At 48.2% G+C, this 21,422-nt stretch overlaps 1 protein-coding gene and 1 long non-coding RNA gene across 3 annotated transcripts in view; both read right to left on the reverse strand.

The window, feature by feature from the left end:
- The window catches only part of SNUPN (snurportin 1), a 148,950-nt gene that overhangs the window by 30,255 nt on the left and 97,273 nt on the right, over positions 1-21,422 (reverse strand). The gene's annotated exons all lie outside the window — the stretch shown is intronic.
- The window catches only part of LOC144894146 (uncharacterized), a 2,490-nt gene continuing 731 nt past the window's right edge, over positions 19,664-21,422 (reverse strand). The window contains exon 2 of the long non-coding RNA XR_013624852.1: positions 19,664-20,990. This is a non-coding gene — a long non-coding RNA (uncharacterized LOC144894146). The remainder of the gene's footprint in view (positions 20,991-21,422) is intronic.

Consider the following 21,422-nt stretch of genomic DNA (forward strand, 5'->3'; position numbering starts at 1 on the left):
GATGATGACGAGACACTTCCTCTTGACTCGTGACAATTCATGCGTTGCGTGGAAACTTCCATTTCCGAAATGAATGACAGTCGATGAAGAACGACTCAGTGTCAGCAACGCGGGAAAATGCAGAGATATATTTTTTAAAATACACCATATCACCGCCCAACACCGCCCAAAAGCCAACGAGTATCATACACCGCCCAAAAACCAACGAGTATCATACACCGCCCAACATGACACAGACAGCAACATGTCGACATTATCGCTTTTTCTTTAAACCGAGTGAACTGAGCCGAACCGAATACACCGAGTGAATTCAACGAGCGAATTTCATCCAATTCCAACGAGTTTCATGAAACCGAGAGATATTTCTTCGTTTTTATTTTATTAGTTACCAGCAGAAGTACCCAGCGTTGCCGGGCGGGGGAGGGGGGAAGGGCACGTACACTTTAAACATGTATATACATGTGGGATGTGGGATATATACATGTGGGACATGTGTACGTGTGTGTGTGTGTGTGTGTGTGTGTGCATTGTGTGTGCATTGTGTGTGCAGTGTGTGTGTGTGTGTGTGTGTGTGTGTGTGTGTATATGTAAACATGGGCCGGTGTGTGTGTAAAGTGTGAGGAGGTATTGGAGAGGAAAATGCAGAGATATATATTTTTAAATCGCGCCATGATGATAAACGAAAATACACCGCCTAAAATAACAGTCGACATATATTTAAAATTCGTCACACACATCCATGCCCGTGGGATTCCCACGGGTGGGAATCCCACGGGCATGGATGTGTGTGACATTTCGACATATTGAGTTACATGCTGCGCCTGCACATTCAGTAATATAAAATGGTTACTGGCAATTGATCACATCCACAAATGATGTAATCCACACAATTTGTGTACTTTACATAACGTTAATAGGAATACATGCCCGTGGAGATGGGAATGACATATAATTCATCGAAAACGTTGAAGCAACCGCATAATATTACGGTGATGTTTAACTCTGAGTGAGAATAGTCTGAGGATGTTGTGGCGGACACAAAAGCCCACTGGCGTGGTGACATCATCCCGCGCACCAAGTGGGCGGTGGCCACGCCCGAGGGGTAGGCGTGGCCTCATGATATACACCGGGCGCCCAGCCCGGAGCGGGCCAGTGTTACAGTGAGCTCTTACAATAAAGACGTTTATATGTTACCGCTTGTCCGCTTCCTCCTTGCTCGCAAGCAGCGCGCGTAACGCCGCGCTTTACTGGTGACCCCCTCGACGTTGGATCTGCCGGAGCGATCCTTCCACACGCGACGCCATTGCCATGGCCAACTTCGTCAAACTTCCGGAATTTTGGGAGGCTCAGGCCGAAGTCTGGTTCGCCCAGGCCGAAGCCCAATTTCAGCTTCGGCGCCTCACCGGCGATGACACGTGCTATTGCCACGTCGTCGCCTCCCTCGGGCCCGGCACGGCCGCTCGAGTTGTGTCCGTCCTTCGCCACCCACCAGACGGCCACAAGTACGAGGCACTCAAGCGGCTACTCCTAGCCACGTTCGGCCTCACGGACGACGCACGGGCCGACCGCCTCCTGGATCTCCCCGAGCTCGGTGAGACGCGCCCGTCGGTCCGAATGGACCATATGCTGTCACTGTTGGGCGACGAAGCCCCCGGTTCCCTATTCCGGGTGCTTTTTCGGCGCCAACTTCCAGCGCAGGTTCGCCTCGCGTTGGCCGGGACCGGGCTAACGCAACCCCGAGCATTGGCAGCCGAGGCGGACAGGTACTTCGCCGCTTCGGACACGCGGGCGAGAGTCGGCGTGGCCGTCACGGCCCTCGAGGCTGATGCTGCTGATGCTGCTGATGCTGCTGTTCCACAGCATCAGATTCTACAGCATACGCAGCATGTTCCACAGCATCAGCTTCTACAGCATACGCAGCACGCGTATACGCACCTCGTGAACACCGCCATGCCCCGCCCACCGCCGCGGCGAAAACCGCCACCGCGGGGAAACCCGCCAACTCCACCGGCCTGGCGGAGCCAGCCGCGCTCCTCCAGCTCCACCACCTGGTGCTGGTTCCACGCCAAGTTCGGCCACGAAGCTCGGCAGTGTCATCCGCCATGCTCCTTCAACAGGTCGGGAAACGCCCGGGCCGGCGCTCAATAGTGGCGATGAGCGCCGGCCGTTCGAGCAGCCTGCTGTTCATAACGGACACCTTCTCCGGGCGCCGTTACCTGTGCGACACGGGAGCGCAGGTGAGTGTCATTCCCGCCGGCACGTCAGACAAGCACGCCGCAGGTGGGGGCCCCGCGCTGCTTGCCGCGAACGGGACGCCCATCCGTACGTATGGAAAACGCTGCCTCTCTCTGCGGTTTGGAGGGCAGGTTTTCCGATGGACGTTCATCACCGCCGACGTGCCCATGGCACTGCTTGGCGCGGACTTCCTGTGCGCTAATGGGCTCCTGGTCGACGTCAAGCGCAGACGTCTTGTCCAGGCCGAGACGTTCAGCTCGCTCGCTTGTGCGTTGCCCAGCTCAACGAGCGGCTTGCCAAGCGGCTTGCCGAACGGTTCGGTTCCGGCCACGTTGGTCTGTACGCTTCCGGCAGCAGCCGCATTCACCCGCCTCCTCGCCGGCTTCCCGGCCCTCACGCGGCCCACCTTCTCGGCGGGGGCCGTCAAGCACGGGGTGGCCCATCACATCCCCACCGTCGGGCCACCGGTCTACGCCCGGGCACGCCGCCTCGAGCCGACGAAGCTGGCGGTGGCAAAAGCGGCGTTCGCTACCCTGGAGCGACTCAGCATCGTTCGGCGCTCAGAGAGCGCTTGGGCGTCGCCGCTGCACATCGTGCTGAAGCCCGGCGGGGGATGGCGACCGTGCGGGGACTATCGCCGTCTCAATGACGTCACGACTCCCGACCGCTACCCCGTCCCCCACATTCAGGACTTTTCCGCCCGTTTGGCGGGCAGGTCCTTCTTCTCGAAGGTGGACCTCATACGCGGCTACCATCGGGTCCCCGTCAGGCCAGAGGACGTCCCGAAGACGGCGGTCATCACGCCATTCGGACTCTTCAAGTTCCTGCGCATGCCCTTCGGTCTGAAGAATGCGGCTCAGGCGTTCCAGCGACTGATGGACAGCGTCCTGCGCGACTTGGATTTTGTCTACGTCTACCTGGACGATATCCTCGTCGCCAGCGCGTCCCGCGAAGAGCACCTACGCCACCTCCGCACGCTCTTCGAACGCCTGGGCCAGCATGGCCTGATTGTGAACCCCGCAAAGTGCCGGTTCGGCGCCGCCACAATCGATTTTCTGGGGCACCGTGTCACCAGGCACGGAGCCGTCCCCCTGCCGGCCAAGGTGGAGGCGGTGAAGGGGTTTCCGTGCCCCCGCACGATCAGAGGGCTGCAGGAGTTCCTGGGCATGGTGAACTTTTACCATCGGTTCCTGCCCCGCATCGCCCAGCTCCTGCGCCCCCTGCACGAAGCTCTCCGAGGTAAGCCGGGCAAAGGCGACGTTACCTGGACCGAGCAGATGGACACGGCGTTCACGGGCGCGAAGCTCGCCTTGGCTAACGCCACCATGCTCGCGCACCCGGCGCCCGATGCACCGATCGCCCTCACCACCGATGCCTCGGACTACGCGGTGGGCGCGGTGCATGAGCAATGGGTGCGTGGAGCTTGGCAACCGCTGGCATTCTTTAGCCGGCAGCTTCGCCTGCCCGAACGCCGTTACAGTACCTTCGACCGCGAGTTGCTCGGACTTCACTTGGCGGTCAGGCACTTCCGCCATCTGCTCGAGGGCCGTGCGTTCACTGCCTTCGTCGACCACAAGCCGCTGATCTTCGCGATGGGCAAGGTCACCGAGCCGTGGTCGGCCCGGCAGCAGCGTCACCTCTCGGCCGTGTCCGAGCACACGACGGACATCCAGCACGTCGCGGGGAAGGACAACCCGGTGGCGGATTGCCTTTCCCGGGCCGTCGCCCGTGCAGTCCACCTCGGCATCGACTATGCCCGGATGGCAGCGGACCAGGCCGCTGACCCCGACGTCCAGGCCTTGCGGACCGCCGTCATGGGCCTCCGCGTCACCGAGGTGCCGTTCGACGGCGCGGGCGTGGCCCTCTTGTGCGACGTCTCCCTCGGGCGTCCTCGCCCCATCGTGCCCGCGGGCTGGCAGCGGCAGGTGTTTGACGCCATCCACGGCCTGTCCCACCCGGCGCGAGGGCCTCCCAAAGGCTGATCGCCGACAAGTTCGTCTGGCATGGCCTCCGGAAGGCCGTCCGCGGCTGGGCCAGGATGTGCCTCGGGTGCCAGCGCGCCAAGGTGCACCGGCACACCCAGGCCCCGTTGGCCCCGTTCACGGTGCCGGAACGCCGGTTTGACCACGTCCACGTGGACCTGGTGGGACCTCTGCCCCCCTCGCGGGGTTTCACCTACGTCCTCACCATGGTGGACCACACCACCCGGTGGCCGGAGGCCGTGCCCTTGGCGTTGACAACGGCGGCCGATGTCGCGCAGGCTTTCATCGCCACCTGGGTCGCCCGGTTCGGCGCCCCCTCAGACATCTCATCCGACCGCGGCCCCCAGTTCACCTCGGAGCTCTGGGGGGCGGTTGCGCAGGGGCTCGGGGTCCGGCTGCACCGAACCACGGCCTACCACCCCCAGGCTAACGGCCTGTGTGAGCGCTTTCACCGCTCATTGAAGGCCGCGCTCCGGGCCACCCTCCGTGACGGCGGCTGGGTCGACAGGCTCCCCTGGGTCCTGCTGGGCCTCCGGACGGCGCCCAAGGAGGACCTGCGCGCATCCGCGGCGGAGTTGGTCTTCGGGCAACCGCTGCGGGTGCCTGGGGAATTCCTCCCCGACTCCACGGCACCATGGTCCACGGCACAGCAGCACTCCGCTCTGCAAGAGACCGCCCAGAGGTTCGCCCCGGTGCCAACGGCATGCCACGGGCACCCACCGACGCACGTCGCCCCGGAGCTTCGCGCGGCGGAGTACGTCTTCGTCCGCCACGATGCCCATCGGACACCACTGCGGCCCCCGTACGACGGGCCTTTCCGCGTGCTGGAGACCGGGGCGAAGCACTTCACCCTGGACATCGGCGGTACTCCTGACCGCGTTTCGGTAGACCGCCTCAAGCCGGCCCACCTCGATGTGGACCATCCGCCGCCAGTGGCCCGACCCCCACGTCGGGGCCGCCCTCCTGCGGGCGGACCCCCGGCACCGCCCAGCCCCGCCGCCACGCCGCCCCCCGGTCCTGCACCCATCCCAGGGGCAGCCAGGGGCATCCCACCTGGCATCCTTGCACCCCGGACGCCGCCGATCGCCAGGGGGCGCTTCAGCCAGGTCATTCGTCTGCCCCGCAAACTGGCCCTCCAGGTGCGCGGGAATTCTGGGGTGGCGCGTGTGGCGGACACAAAAGCCCACTGGCGTGGTGACATCATCCCGCGCACCAAGTGGGCGGTGGCCACGCCCGAGGGGTAGGCGTGGCCTCATGATATACACCGGGCGCCCAGCCCGGAGCGGGCCAGTGTTACAGTGAGCTCTTACAATAAAGACGTTTATATGTTACCGCTTGTCCGCTTCCTCCTTGCTCGCAAGCAGCGCGCGTAACGCCGCGGTAAAATGTGATCAATTGCCAGTAACCATTTTATATAACTGAATGTGCAGGTGCAGCATCTAACTCAATATGTCGAAATGTCACACACATCCATGCCCGTGGGATTCCCACGGGTGACCCCGCTAGTATATATAGATACAACAACATATTGTTGCGGATCTGCGACGTCGGCCTTTTCCCCTTAAGAGGGGGGTTAATCCCCTTGTCTGTTACTGACCGACGTGATCCTGAAGTTACCTCGTTCCTTCCGGTCGGTATTAGGTAGGGTGCTGGTCAATTTGGTCCAGTTACCTAATTACCAACACCGACCGTGCAAGGAGATAACCTCCCACCCGAGCCGCGGCGTTAGTGGATACGCCGAGCGAAGCGAGCCGCGACTTGGGCCGTTAACGATGACTAAACCCGATTGTAGCGGTTCCTAATCATGCCACATGTACTCAATTGAGAAAAGACTGATGCGATCGGATAAGAGGAAACAAAGAAAATAGGAAGAACAAAGCAATTTATTAACAACCACAAAGAGGAAAGGAAAGAATGTACAGGATAGAAAGAGGAAAGGAAAAGCACACAGGGCAGTCTTAGTTACAGGCTTAACTTACTCCCAGGACAAACGGGCCCGTCTCACACACACACTCACACAGGGATTGTAGATGGTAGGGTGGAACAGGTTGATGGTCACCAGCACGTCCAGGCTCCAATCCGGTTCCGGTCCAGGCTCCGGTCCAGCGAACGAAACCCGGCAGGCAGCTCTTCAGTGTAACGCGAACGGACAATTATATCATGGGGGGAAGGCTGGTGTCCTGGCGGCGTACGTAATAGTTGCATACTCGCGCCAAACGCCCCCTCTCCAAGGTCCTGCTTTGAGCTCCTAATGCCAACGAGCCCTCTCTGATCAAGCGCATGTACCCACAAGTCCTCTTTAGCTCGAGCTCCTCCTCATCAGTCCTCTTGAACGAGCGCGCTTCCTTCTAGTCCTTTTTAACGAGCGCTGCCATATCAGTCCTCTCGAGGGCTTTGCGTTCACGCTTTTATAATCAAGCCAGAGATCGCTCCGAGCCCAAAAGCCACGCCTATCAGGCGATGTTACTTCAGCCCTGGTTGGCTGAACAAAGAGAACAATAACAACATAACCAGAACGTAACAGAACAAAGAGAACAATTACAATATAACCAGGATGTAACAGAACAAAGAGAACAATAACAACATAACCAGAACATAACAGAACAAAGAGAACAATAACAACAAAACCAGAACGTAACAGAACAAAGATAACAATTACAACAAAACCAGAACGTAACAGAACAAAGAGAACAATAACAACATAACCAGGATGTAACAGAACAAAGAGAACAATAACATAACCATGATGTAACAGAACAAAGAGAACAATAACAACATAACCATGATGTAGCAGAACAAAGAGAACAATAACAACATAACCAGGATGTAACAGAACAAAGAGAACAATAACAACATAACCAGAACGTAACAGAACAAAGAGAACAATAACAACATAACCAGGATGTAACAGAACGAAGAGAACAATAACAACATAACCAGAACGTAACAGAACAAAGGGAACAATAACAACATAATCAGGATGTAACAGAACAAAGAGAACAATAACAACATAACGATGATGTAACAGAACAAAGAGAACAATAACAACATAACCATGATGTAACAGAACAAAGAGAACAATAACAACATAACCAGAATGTAACAGAACAAAGAGAACAATAACAACATAACCAGGATGTAACAGAACAAAGAGAACAATAACAACATAACCAGAACATAACAGAACAAAGAGAACAATAACAACATAACCAGGATGTAACAGAACAAAGAGAACAATAACAACATAACCAGAACATAACAGAACAAAGAGAACAATAACAACATAACCAGGATGTAACAGAACAAAGAGAACAATAACAACATAACCAGAATGTAACAGAACAAAGAGAACAATAACAACATAACCAGGATGTAACAGAACAAAGAATAATAACAACATAACCAGGATGTAACAGAACAAAGAGAACAATAACAACATAACCAGAACGTAACAGAACAAAGAGAACAATAACAACATAACCAGAACGTAACAGAACAAAGAGAACAATTACAATACAACCAGGATGTAACAGAACAAAGAGAACAATAACAACATAACCAGAACATAACAGAACAAAGAGAACAATAACAACAAAACCAGAACGTAACAGAACAAAGATAACAATTACAACAAAACCAGAACGTAACAGAACAAAGAGAACAATAACAACATAACCAGAACATAACAGAACAAAGAGAACAATAACAACAAAACCAGAACGTAACAGAACAAAGATAACAATTACAACAAAACCAGAACGTAACAGAACAAAGAGAACAATAACAACCAGGATGTAACAGAACAAAGAGAACAATAACATAACCATGATGTAACAGAACAAAGAGAACAATAACAACATAACCATGATGTAGCAGAACAAAGAGAACAATAACAACATAACCAGGATGTAACAGAACAAAGAGAATTCTACATTCCCTAAACTCTCCTGCACTCCATCCTCCATCCAGCGTCCTTAAACGTATTTTTAACTCGAAGGTCACAAGAAACTCATTTTGCAATAAATGTTCGTTTCCCATAAATCGTACACTTTCAAAAATCCAATCTCACCCCTCCCCTCCAAATCTTCCCCATAACCCCTCCCCTCCAAATCTTCCCCATCACCCCTCCCCTCCAAATCTTCCCCATCACCCATCCCTTTCAAATCTCCCCCCTTGCCCCCTCCCTCCTAAACTACCCCCTCACCCCTCCCCGCCAAGACGCCCCCTCGCCCCTCCCCTCCTAGACTCCTGCCTCACCCCTCCCCTCCAAATCTCCCCCATATCCCATCCCTTTCAAATCCCTCCCCTTGTCCCTTCCCTCCCAAACTCCCCCCTCACCCCTCCCCTTCAAATCTCCCCACCCTCATTGCTTCTCAATTTCCCCCCGCTCACTCCCCCTCCTCAAAGCGTCCTCCCCGCTTCTTCCCCCTTCAAACTCTCACCTCCATCTCCCCCAACCTTCTGCCTCGCTCTTCCCCCTCCTCAAATAACACCTCATTGTGGCTCACCCAATCACCATCAAACCTTTTGTCCGCCCCATCCTTCCCTTTCTCCAAGCTATTCTGAAATCTCTGACACACCTTCAACAGCTCTCCGTACCTCTTCCACCTCTTCCACATCTTACCCTACCCCTCCTCCCCCCTGTTCTGTATCTGATGCTCCCCCTTCCTCTTCATTAACGGTATGGACCTCAAACATCCGGGGCCTTCGTTCAAACTTAACTGATCTCTCCATACAGGTTGCTTCTGTCAAACCAGACGTGATCTGCTTAACAGAAACTTTCCTCCTTTATGATGTCTCTGATTCCATAGTATCTCTCCCGGGCTACTCCCTCCTCCGGTATGATAGACCTGAGCCTCGTCCTGGAGGCGGGGTTGCTATCTTTATCAAAAACTCTCTTCCTCACTCGCCCTGCACTGCACTCTCTCCACCTCACCCCCAGGAATACCTCTGGCTACGGCTTCCCCTTCGCTCCCACCTCTTGTTCATATGTGTGTTGTACCGTCCACCAAACAGTGATGACTCCATCTACATCTCGCTGTCTGATGATATGGACCAACTTCTATCTACTCATCCCAACTCTCTCTTCCTCATATGTGGTGATTTCAACTGTCATCATGCCAGTTGGCTGGGTGTGGGTACCTCTCTCACCAGCCATGGCTCCTCAGCAAAGGACTTCTGCGACTCACTGGGACTGACACAATCTGTCAATTTCCCGACCCGGATCTCAGTCAACGGAACATCTTCTCTTCTGGACTTGGTTATGACTAACTTCCCTGAAAATGTCTGCTGCTCTTCTTCTGCTCCGATCGGATCATCTGATCATGTCCTTGTTAAAGTGGACATCTCTCTGACCATCCTCAGGGAGCCTGCTCAGCGTCGACGAGTCTGGCATTTCACTCAGGCCAACTGGCACGGTCTTCAAGCAGCCATCAATCATCTGGACTGGTCTCCCATCTCTACCACCTCTGACATCAACTCATCCTGGGAATTCTTCCAAAGTAAATTGCTCTCTCTCATGCACAGATTTATCCCATCTCGTCTTCAGTTGTCATACCCTTCCTCCCGTCCATGGTACACGGAATCTTGTGGTGAGGCTGTTGCCCAGAAACAACTTGCCTTCGTCTCCTGGAAAGCAAATCCAACGGAAGGAAATCTCATTTCCTTTCACAAAGCCCGAAACAAGTGTGTGTCCACCCTCAGGAGAGCCAGGAAACAATATCTCTCCGTTCTCAAGACCGAACTCTCTTATCTGTCTCCCTCTTCCAAATCCTGGTGGCGTCTGGTCAAATCCGTTTCTGGTGTTTGTTCCCCCTCCATCCCCTCCCTTACCTCAAACGGCTACACAGCTGACTCCGCACGTGAAAAAGCTGAATGCCTCAACTCTGTGTTTGCCTCTAAATCTTGTGTCCCAAACCCATCCCTCTCTGTACCCACCATACCCAGTCGTACCCTGCTGCTCCTGGACTCCGTGTCCTTTCCTCCTGACAAGGTGGAAAAGTTTCTGTCAACCCTCGACTCTGATTCTGCAACTGGACCCGACGGCATCAGCCCACGGATCCTAAAATCCTGCTCTGCTGCTCTATCTCACCCTCTCTCTGTTCTCTTCACCCTCTCTTTTGCTCAAGGTCAACTGCCATCTGCTTGGAAATCAGCCAACATCACCGCTTTGCACAAAAAAGGTGCAAAAACAGATCCTAGCAACTACAGACCAATCAGCCTTCTCCCAATTATCAGCAAAGTCATGGAATCCATCATTGCTTCTGATATGAAATCTTTCCTCTTCTCCAATGGCTTGATCTCTGATCATCAATTTGGTTTCAGACCAGGTCACTCTACTCTGGACATGCTGCTTCTGCTGTCTCAACAATGGATGGAGGTCCTCAATGCCAAACAGGAAATTAGAGCTGTCTCCCTCGACATATCACGTGCCTTCGACACGGTCTGGCACCCCGCTCTGCTCACCAAACTCTCCTCCTTTGGTATCCATGGAAATCTCCACGCATGGCTGGCGGACTTCCTCTCTAGTCGTCGTCAACGTGTGGCCCTGAATGGGTTTCTCTCATCTCCTCTTCCTGTTCAGGCTGGAGTTCCCCAAGGCAGTGTTCTGGGCCCCGTGCTTTTTCTGGTCTTCATCAATGATCTCTCTGACTCTCTCGAAAATCCTCTCTATCTCTTTGCTGATGACTCCACTCTCTGCCGCTCCATTCCTCTTCCCTCAGATCGGCAGTCTGCTGCCTCCTCACTCTCTGAAGACCTGGACAAAATCACAGACTGGTCAAACAAGTGGAACATGTCTTTCAATCCTGACAAATCTCACACTCTTACTATGTCTCTCCGAAAAGATCGACTGGACAACCCTCCCATCTACTTTCTCAACAATCCTCTCCAAGAAGTTCTGTCGCTCAAGATTTTGGGTCTCACTATCTGCCATGATCTTTCTTGGGAAAACCACATTTCCAAGCTGGCCTCCAAAGCCAGTCGCCGACTGGGCATCCTCCGTCGTGCGAAGTCCTTCCTCGGCACACCTGAGCTCCTCACCACATACAAGGCTTTCATCCGCAGCTCAATGGAATACTGTTCTCCCCTATGGGCCGGTGCTCCTGCCTCACACCTAGCTCGGCTTCACGCTGTTGAAACCAAAGCTTTCAGAATTATTGGAATCTCCCGCGATGAAGCTATCTCTGAGGGCCTTTCACTCACTCACCGCAGGCAGGTAGGTGGTCTTTCTGTCTTCTACCGACTCCTCTCCGGCCTTGCACCCCCAGCTCTCTCTGTGCTCTGTCCCCCAAATATTCCTACAGGTCGCACAAGATCTGCCAGCAACCCTCTGATGGTTAAACTGCCGAAATCTCGGCTCTCCGCTCACCTTCACTCTTTCATTCCTCTTTTCTCCCGCCTCTGGAACAAACTCCCTCACTCCCTTCAATCCCACTCCTCCCTCCAGGTCTTTAAAACAGCTGTTCACCACCATCTCTTATCTTCCCCCATCCAAAACCTTGATCTTTTCTACCCCCGCTAATTCACCCCAGATCCACCTTGTTTGAAATTCCAACTTCTTTCCTGGAAGTCCTGGCAGTGTCCATATGTTTTATACCTCTCCCACTGCCCCCTTCCCACGCCCCCCCCCCCCCCCAAAGCCCTCGCCCTCTCTCAGATCTCTCGATGTCTCCATGTCTCTCGGTCCCTGCTCTCAAATGTTGTGTTTGTGTCCTTCCCCCTCTCTCCCCATCTTGTCTACCGCTCCCTATGTTATATGTTTTATGTGTCGGTTTGTCTTTCTGTGTGATTAATGTTCGCTCTTTCACGAGCCTCGATCTTGTATACAACAAAAAAAAAAAAAAAAAAAAAAAAAACAATAACAACATAACCAGAACGTAACAGAACAAAGAGAACAATAACAACATAACCAGGATGTAACAGAACGAAGAGAACAATAACAACATAACCAGAACGTAACAGAACAAAGAGAACAATAACAACATAATCAGGATGTAACAGAACAAAGAGAACAATAACAACATAACGATGATGTAACAGAACAAAGAGAACAATAACAACATAACCAGAACATAACAGAACAAAGAGAACAATAACAACATAACCAGAACGTAACAGAACAAAGAGAACAATAACAACATAACCAGGATGTAACAGAACAAAGAGAACAATAACAACATAACCAGAACATAACAGAACAAAGAGAACAATAACAACATAACCAGGATGTAACAGAACAAAGAGAACAATAACAACATAACCAGAACATAACAGAACAAAGAGAACAATAACAACATAACCAGGATGTAACAGAACAAAGAGAACAATAACAACATAACCAGAACGTAACAGAACAAAGAGAACAATAACAACATAACCAGGATGTAACAGAACACAGAATAATAACAACATAACCAGGATGTAACAGAACAAAGAGAACAATAACAACATAACCAGGATGTAACAGAACAAAGAATAATAACAACATAACCAGGATGTAACAGAACAAAGAGGACAATAACAACATAACCAGGATTTAACAGAACAAAGAGAACAATAACAACATAACCAGAACGTAACAGAACAAAGAGAACAATAACAACATAACCAGGATGTAACAGAACAAAGAGGACAATAACAACATAACCAGGATGTAACAGAACAAAGAATAATAACAATATAACCAGGATGTAACAGAAGAATAAGAAGAGAGGGGTGATGTGGACACGCCAACAGCAGCGTCAATTGACAAAATAGAAATGGCAGAATGGCAATCTGTAAAAAGATTGTGGTGTTGTATTGTGGTGCCCTTCCTATCTTGTCATTCCTTCCTTTTAATTTCTTCCTACCTTGTTTGGTTGTTTTTTAGGATCCCTACATGATTTTTACCTCCACCACCGAAGGTGGATGCAGGTTATGTTTTCACCCCTGACTGTTTGTCTGTCTGTGAACAAGATATCTCAAAAAGTTCTGGACGGATTCGGACGAAACTTGGTGGGGAGGTTGGGTGTGTGACAAGGAAAAAATGATTAGATTTTGGTGAGATCAGGATCCGGATCCGACGACTATAATTTTAAAGTGATTCTTCACTTAAACAAGCATTCTGAGTATTGCGCTGCAATACATGTCCCCTACCAAAGTTCATAGTGCCATAACTTTGTCAAAAATGATCGAATATGCATATTTATGCACGGTTGATGCTGGTTTTCGAACTTGATCTGAGGTATGCTGAGACACGTGTATCACGCCTCGCCTCGTTGATAAGCCCGCAAGGTCGCTCCATGGAGCGGCCTGCACGTATTGCACTGTGTGAATTATATAAATTATTACCAACTCACGGTCTGAGGTACTAGCGATTCAAGAGGTATCCATTTTAAAAAATATTTTCGTTTAATTAACGATATCTGCCAAACCACGTGCCCTATCGCAAATTCCAAAAGGACATTTTAGTAGACTGATATGCTGAACAGATTTGTGGTTTCCCCTCGATTGGAACAAAAATGAGGGAGGAGCTCGGTTTTAAAGGTTCATGATTAAAAACGTCATAACTCTGAAACCATGTGACGCATGACGTCATGCACGCTGACCTTTTTTGTTCGTCATGGGTATGCGATTCTGCCTGCAAAGTTTGGCCTCGATCTGTTCAGCCGTTGCAGAGAAAAATGGGTTTTCGTGTTTTCATTAAAAACAATATGGCGCCCGAACCACGTGACCTGTGACGTCATAATTACCGTTAAAATATTCTACAGACCGAGTCCCTCCTATGGTGAAAATTTGATCTCAATCGGTGCTATTATTGCAGAGTTTTTTAAAGGAAATTAAAACTTAAAATGGCACTGAGTTAAGGATCATCAGAATTATCAGAATTCCCAAAGTTCAAAGTGCCATAACTTTGTCAAAAATGATCGAAACGTCGTGAAGTTCGAACTGCATCTGTAACTTATCATGAGGAAACCATGTGCCAAGTTTGAAATCATTAGCATTAAGCGTTTAGAAAAAAAGTCCGGAAAACTGTTCTTTGCGTGACGGACTGACGGACTGACAGACTGACGGACGGAGGGACGGCGTGCAAACCTATAGTCCCCTCCGGTGTACACCGGTAGGGGACTAACAAGCATAGGTACACTCAAAGTACACCACCCCCAGACCAAATAAACAAACAACCAGCGGAGAGGGTGTTGTATTTGAGTCCGTTTGTTTGTTTGTTACTTGCCGGAAAAGATTCCGGCAAGTATGTTCGTTGGGTGGTTTGTCTATCTGTCTGTTTATCTTCTTCTTTTTTTTTTTTTTGTTGTATACAAGATCGAGGCTCGTGAAAGAGCGAACATTAATCACACAGAAAGACAAACCGACACATAAAACATATAACATCGGGAGCGGTAGACAAGATGGGGAGAGAGGGGGAAGGACACAAACACAACATTATTTTGAGAGCAGGGACCGAGAGACATGGAGACATCGAGAGATCTGTGAGAGGGAGAGGGCATTTGGGGGGGGGAGGGCATGGGAAGAGGGGGGGGGGGTGGGAGAGGTATAAAACATATGGACACTGCCAGGACTTCCAGGAAAGAAGTTGGAATTTCAAACAAGGTGGATCTGGGGTGAATTAGCGGGGGTAGAAAAGATCAAGGGTTTTGGATGGGGGAAGATAAGAGATGGTGGTGAACAGCTGTTTTAAAGACCTGGAGGTACGAGTGGGATTGAAGGGAGTGAGGGAGTTTGTTCCAGAGGCGGGAGAAAAGAGGAATGAAAGAGTGAAGGTGAGCAGAGAGCCGAGATTTCGGCAGTTTAACCATCAGAGGGTTGCTGGCAGATCTTGTGCGACCTGTAGGAATATTTGGGGCACAGAGCACAGAGAGAGCTGGGGGTGCAAGGCCGGAGAGGAGTCGGTAGAAGACAGAAAGACCACCTACCTGCCTGCGGTGAGTGAGTGAAAGGCCCTCAGAGATAGCTTCATCGGGGGAGATTCCAATAATTCTGAAAGCTTTGGTTTCGACAGCGTGAAGCCGAGCTAGGTGTGAGGCAGGAGCACCAGCCCATAGGGGAGAACAGTATTCCATTGAGCTGCGGATGAAAGCCTTGTATGTGGTGAGGAGCTCAGGTGTGCCTAGGAAGGACTTCGCACGACGGAGGATGCCCAGTCGGCGACTGGCTTTGGAGGCCAGCTTGGAAATGTGGTTTTCCCAAGAAAGATCATGGCAGATAGTGAGACCCAAAAGCTTGAGCGACAGAACTTCTTGGAGAGGATTGTTGAGAAAGTAGATGGGAGGGTTGTCCAGTCGATCTTTTCGGAGAGACACAGTAAGAGTGTGAGATTTGTCAGGATTGAAAGAGATGTTCCACTTGTTTGACCAGTCTGTGATTTTGTCCAAGTCTTCAGAGAGTGAGGAGGCTGCAGACTGCCGATCTGAGGGCAGAGGAATGGAGCGGCAGAGAGTGGAGTCATCAGCAAAGAGATAGAGAGGATTTTCCAGAGAGTCGGAGAGATCATTGATAAAGACCAGAAAAAGCACAGGGCCCAGAACACTGTCTTGGGGAACTCCAGCCTGAACAGGAAGGGGAGTTGAGAGAAATCCATTCAGGGCCACACGTTGACTACGACCAGAGAGGAAGTCCGCAAGCCATGCATGGACATTTCCATGGATACCATAGGAGGAGAGTTTGGTGAGCAGAGCTGGGTGGCAGACCGTATCGAAGGCACGTGATATGTCGTCTATCGAAGTCTGTCTGTGTCTGTTTGTGCGCAGTACTACGTCTACATCGTTGCACATAGCATCGCCATACTTTATACACATATTTGTCTTGCCCTGGAATAGACTGTGCCCAATTTTTAACTCTCTTGGCCCAAGGCCTCCATTATGACGTCATAATTCGATAATTCGACAAGTACAAAACTTCATCCAATCAAGATGCAATTTCTTGAGCGCCATGTCGCCATAAACTGGTGGAGAAAACAAATAATGATGACGTCATCGGTCACGTGATTCGGCCGCCATATTGGAAAAACCAAAAAACGTTGTACCTCTATATCTCCGAACATGCTGAATAGAAAAAATTGAGACATGGCTCATTGTGAAGAACTCTCCATGGGGAATGAAATATGTCAATGATGATGTCATAGGTGCCTCCATTATGACGTCATAATTCGACTCGTACAAAACTTCATCCGATCAAGATGAAATTTCTTGAGCATAATCTCGTTGCCCTGCAATAGACTGTGCCCAATTTTTTACTCTCTAGGCCCAAGACCTCCATTATGACGTCATAATTCGACAAGTACAAAACTTCATCCAATCAAGATGCAATTTCTTGAGCGCCATGTCGGCATAAACTGGAGGACAAAAAAAAGAATGATGACATCATCGGTCACGTGGTTCGGCCGCCATCTTGTAAAAACCGAAAAACTTTGCACCTCTATATCTCTGAAAGTGGTGAATAGAAAAAATTGAGACATGGCTCATTGTAAAGAACTCTCCACGGGGAATAAAATATGTTAATGATGATGTCATAGGTGCCTCCATTATGATGTCATAATTCAACCAGTACAACACTTCATCTGATCAAGATGAAATTTCTTGAGCGCCATGTTGGTATAAACTGGTGGAGAAAAAAATTATGATGTCATCGGTCACGTGGTTCGGCCGCCATGTTTGTTTTAACACAAAAGCCTTAAAAACCACTGAAAACACATCCTGGCAAGGGTATGCAATCTCTGATTGCTCTTTCTTGTTACCTTCACCAGAGGAGAGGGTATTGCATTTGAGTCCGTTTGTCTGTTTGTTATCTTGCCAAAACGAAGTTTTTGCAAGATGTATTAGTCAGCTTGTATGTTTGTTTTTTTGTTTGTGGTTAATCATTTTTTTTTCACGTTTAGATCACTCTGTAGACCACAGTTATTATTGGAAACTCCTGTAACTTCGCATATCAGAGTCCTATAGAGATACCCTTCAGCACACAAAATTTTGAAGGTCAAGGTCAAAGGTCAAGGTCACTTTGCGGTCAATCATGGAGGTCAACGAAACCCTTATTTTTTGAGTAACTTTGATCGGATCGTCTCCAAACTTCATGGGAATCTAGTATATGGTCCGGCGCTCAGCTGATTAGTTTTTGGTGGCGATCGGCCTTGACCTTCATGGTTAGCGCTGGAGGTCGAAAATTATTGACCCCAAGGTCAAATTTTGAAATCGTAGGTACCATATCGAGTAATACCTCATATGAATGCCCTTGATGAGTGCTTCCCAGATCTGTAAACAGTTTGACGCTATGACGTCATTTGATGACGTCATGACGAAAAAACGGAATTTTCACATTTTGGCAAGATACGGTTCACCCTGTGGGTGACATATGTTCATTATCTTGCCAAAACGAAGTTTTTGCAAGATGTATCAGTCAGCTTGTATGTTTGTTTGTTTGTTTTTTTGTTTTTTTGTTTTTTTGTTTGTGGTTAATCATTTTTTTTTCACGTTTAGATCACTCTGTAGACCACAGTTATTATTGGAAACTCCTGTAACTTCGCATATCAGAGTCCTATAGAGATACCCTTCAGCACACAAAATTTTGAAGGTCAAGGTCAAAGGTCAAGGTCACTTTGCGGTCAATCATGGAGGTCAACGAAACCCTTATTTTTTGAGTAACTTTGATCGGATCGTCTCCAAACTTCATGGGAATCTAGTATATGGTCCGGCGCTCAGCTGATTAGTTTTTGGTGGCGATCGGCCTTGACCTTCATGGTTAGCGCTGGAGGTCGAAAATTATTGACCCCAAGGTCAAATTACGAAACCCTTATTTTTTGAGTAACTTTGATCTTATGATCTCCAAACTTGGTGGGTATATAGGGTGTGGTATGGCGCTCAGTTGATTAGTTTTTGGTGTCGATCGGCCTTGACCTTCAAGGTCATTTTGAAGGTCATTCAATTTTGACCAAAAGGTAAAATTTTCAAGTTTCAGTTACCATATCGAGTAGTACCTCAAATTGAAGCCCTTGTTGAGTGCTTTCCAAACATATAACTAGTTTGACAATGTGACGTCATTTGACGGCGTTATGACGAAAAAACTGCACTTTTCATGTATATTGTATTGCTTTAGTTCGCATTGTTTAGGTCACTCTGTAGAGCACAGTTCCCTTTGGAAACTCTTGTAAGTTCGCATATCAGAGTCTTTTAGAGATACCCTTTAGCACACAAAATTATGAAGGTCAAGGTCAAAGGTCAAGGTCACTTTGCGGCCAATCATGGAGGTCGACGAAACACTAATTTTTTGAGTAACTTTGATCGGATCGTCTCCAAACTTCATGGGAATCTAGTATATGGTCCGGCGCTCAGCTGATTAGTTTTTGGTGGCGATCGGCCTTGACCTTCATGGTTAGCGCTGGAGGTCGAAAATTATTGACCCCAAGGTCAAATTTTGAAATCGTAGGTACCATATCGAGTAATACCTCATATGAATGCCCTTGATGAGTGCTTCCCAGATCTGTAAACAGTTTGACGCTATGACGTCATTTGATGACGTCATGCCGAAAAAACGGAATTTTCACATTTTGGCAAGATACGGTTCACCCTGTGGGTGACATATGTTTTTATTTGTTTGTTTGTTTGTCCGCACAGAATAAATATGATTTTCTCTGCAACCGTTGGTCCGATTGACAGGAAATTTTCACCATCGGTGCACCTCCACCTGTAGAATATTTTTGAGATAATTATGACGTCATAGGTGACGTGGTTTGGCGGCCATCTTGGAAAAACTGAAAAATTTGCACCTCTATATCTCCGAAAGTGATGCATAGAAAAAAATTGAAACATGGCTCATTCTCAAGTACTCTCCTTGGGGAATAAGATATGTTAATGATGATGTCATAGGTGCCTCCATTATGACGTCATAACTTGACAAGTACAAAACTTCATCCGATAAAGATGAAATTTATTGAGCACAATCTAAGGTTAAATTGGTGGAGAAAAAAAATGATGACGTCATTGGTCACGTTGTTCGGCCGCCATATTTGTTTCAACACACAATAGCCTTAAAAACTACTGAAAACACCTCCTGGTGAGGGTCTGCAATCTCTGATTTCTGTTTTTCTTGTTTTTCATGTTTTTTCTGAATTGCTTACTTTAAAGAAGATCTTGCTGTTGTGTTTAATATTCTTGGCGACATATTTTCATATTCCCTTTTTGCCTACCGAGTTCTTTTCTGAACCAGTCTCTGTTTCTTCACATATATTTTGTGTTCAGAGGTGAATGTTTTGTTATTGCTCAAACTATATTTCACAGAAAGACAATCCTGAACAGATGGAATTATGATTTTTCTTGATAGTTTCATTCTCAATGTTTTATCAATTATTCAGCTTTTAAAAACCTGTAATTATCACAGTAATGTGGAAGTATGAAGTATAAACAATAATGCAATTTTAAAATTCATGTTTATCATTCAATTTCCATGTATCTACAGGACTTTTTCAACGACTTAAAAGCCTACAGTGTCATTGCAATATCCATTTACAAAACTGCAGTCGCAGTCCATGAAGGATTGGTGGCTCTTCAGAGAACGAGAGTCGCAAATGAAAAAGAAAAACAGATGTTGGAGGATATCATCGAGTCCTATCATGGTCTTCGAAACGAGTGCTGTGTCCTTCTGGCTCGACTAGAGCTCAAGATTGAACACGTGAAGTCAATTTGTGTTGGCCTATCGGATAAAACAATCACTCTGGATGATGCATTGGGTGAAATTATGGGTGATTTGATAAGTATGAAAGAGCAAATGCAAATAGTTAGCGAGAAGCACGATGACATCATCGCAAAGTTGAAAGGGATTGCCGGTGACGGTAACAGCGGACGCAATATGGCCCGAATGTGGGCTGTCCTCACTTTCAGAGAAATCCACGTGAACGTGCAGTTTGTCTTTAGTTGGGGGAAAGGCGAAGCCTTGCTGGGAAAAATCAACAAGCTGAGGGAAGAGATCCAAACGGACAAGGGACACATCGATGAAATACATTTGCGTCTACAAAACGTCATTTCATTTGGGAACCGGGAAATGTCTCCAGATTTTATAACGAAAATGGTGGAAATGTGCCGCGAAATTCTGGACTCCATAAGTAAATATACAAACGGGATGTAACCGCAAAAAAGGTTTCACCCTCCCACCCTCACCGGCAACCCTTCGTATACTAGCACAAGATCACACTGAGAGTTTACTAGTTAGTGTACTCAATAGCAAGACAAGACATGACATGCAGATCAGTGGATAAACCTGAGCCTGGCCATAAGTTATCAGCTAGGGATACAGTTTGAGTTAGAAATTGATCCAAAGGATGACGTAACGTTTCTGGGTCCTCATGTTCATTAAACCGAATCATCTCTAATCATCAGGATTCCACTCATCTTCTTTTCTTAATCACAAATTGTGCTTCGCACTCATTGTTTGATTTATTCAAGTTATAATAAATGGTGCTGCTGTTATGCTCATCATATTGATTTGGTATAAACGTGTATTCTTGGGTAATAATAAATGGTGGTGCTGTTGTACTCATCATATTGATTTGGTATAAACGTGTATTCTTGGGTAATAATAAATGGTGGTGCTGTTGTGCTCATCATATTGATTTGGTATAAACGTGTATTCTTGGGTAATAATAAATGGTGGTGCTGTTGTGCTCATCATATTGATTTGGTATAAACGTGTATTCTTGGGTAATAATAAATGGTGGTGCTGTTGTGCTCATCATATTGATTTGGTATAAACGTGTATTCTTGGGTAATAATAAATGGTGGTGCTGTTGTACTCATCATATTGATTTGGTATAAACGTGTATTCTTGGGTAATAATAAATGGTGGTGCTGTTGTGCTCATCATATTGATTTGGTATAAACGTGTATTCTTGGGTAATAATAAATGGTGGTGCTGTTGTGCTCATCATATTGATTTGGTATAAACGTGTATTCTTGGGTAATAATAAAAGGTGGTGCTGTTGTACTCATCATATTGATTTGGTATAAACGTGTATTCTTGGGTAATAATAAATGGTGGTGCTGTTGTACTCATCATATTGATTTGGTATAAACGTGTATTCTTGGGTAATAATAAATGGTGGTGCTGTTGTACTCATCATATTGATTTGGTATAAACTTGTATTCTTGGGTAATAATAAATGGTGGTGCTGTTGTACTCATCATATTGATTTGGTATAAACGTGTATTCTTGGGTAATAATAAA

The sequence above is a fragment of the Myxine glutinosa genome, chromosome 10 (assembly GCF_964187855.1).
Source record: "Myxine glutinosa chromosome 10, kmMyxGlut1.1, whole genome shotgun sequence".
Lineage (NCBI taxonomy): Eukaryota > Metazoa > Chordata > Myxini > Myxiniformes > Myxinidae > Myxine > Myxine glutinosa.